Source organism: Chenopodium album, chromosome 1 (genome assembly GCF_948465745.1).
Source record: "Chenopodium album chromosome 1, dcCheAlbu1.1, whole genome shotgun sequence".
Classification (NCBI taxonomy): domain Eukaryota; kingdom Viridiplantae; phylum Streptophyta; class Magnoliopsida; order Caryophyllales; family Amaranthaceae; genus Chenopodium; species Chenopodium album.
Genome location: NC_137834.1, coordinates 62511520 through 62512835, shown reverse-complemented (window position 1 = coordinate 62512835; position 1316 = coordinate 62511520).

The window sequence follows — 1316 nt, the reverse complement described above, 5'->3', positions numbered from 1 at the left end:
TTTGCTAGAATGATCATAAGTTGTTAACTTCACATGCATGTTGTTAATTGAGATAAAGATGTATGTGTGTCTCTAAGCCAAGAGACAAGTACAAGATAATGTGATAAGCAGAATGGTTCTAGGCAGTATACCGATGAACTAACAAAGGTACGCATCAATCTCATTATTGTGATGTAGAGAAAGTGGTTTGGTAAATTATATTTATCATGTCTAAGACAGAGTTATTTTCATGATTTGGCCTTGATATTTGACTCAAATGTACTAATGATTTGCAATCTAAATGATGAACAAACTACTCTTGACGTGTAGTGGTTTTGTTGTAAACTATATTGTTCATTCTGTTTGTCAAGAGAGAATTACTCAATTATTGTTTGAGTTTCAGTTAGTACAGGGATGAAGGTTAAAGTGAGAAAGTTTCTCAAGTACCTATCCAGTAAATTATAAGAGACAATGATTGAATGAACAACGATGATTAGTTGAACCTCTTCAGTGTATGATTTTTACATGATGAAGGGTGGTGCTCTGTTTCGAGTGAGCTACAAAACAAATTGTTGTACACTATCCATTATGAAGCAAAGGTTCATTAGATTGGATGACGTGGTCAAGAAGATGATTGTTGCAAAAATCAATCTCTGGAAGTTTTTCCATTGTGGGGGTAAGTTGATCATCATGTTCTCTACATTATTTTTCACAAGTGTCTATGTATGTTGTCAGGAACTACAGATGTAGTGACAAAGTTAGACAGATCTTGTGGAGATGATACTCATGTTAGAGTACGTGAAAGCAAAGAAGAATCAAGCAGGTCCTTATACTAGGATGAAGCACAGGTAAGTGCTTGATTGTCTAAGAGAATATATTTAAGATCCTGTGGGGTATTTTAAATTATTCTAGTGACAAAGTTTAAAAAATTGAGTCTACGTCCTGAAGTGATCTGGCTTGATAACCCTCTAATTTATATGGTTATGAGATGCTTTGGTAGACTTGTTGCTTGATGTTTGCAGGTTGAGCTTTAAGTGCTCTTAATATGTCCATAACCCAGATTGGGTGGTCGATTGAGACAGCTTACATGGACACACCGAAGTATTTTAATTTATTGAACTTTTGTTCTGAATGGGTTTAGAACCTTGTTTTGGTTGACTCATTGTTGGATTTACACCACTTATGTTTATTGAATCTATAACCTTTTTCAGTGGTTTGTTGATCAGGTGGATTCAGTAAAGTTGAGCGTGGCTCTTAATGTCATTTGTCCAGTTATTCTTTGAGCAGGGATTGATAATGGTTCTTGAGTGGATTTAAGACCATTAGCCCAGTGGCTC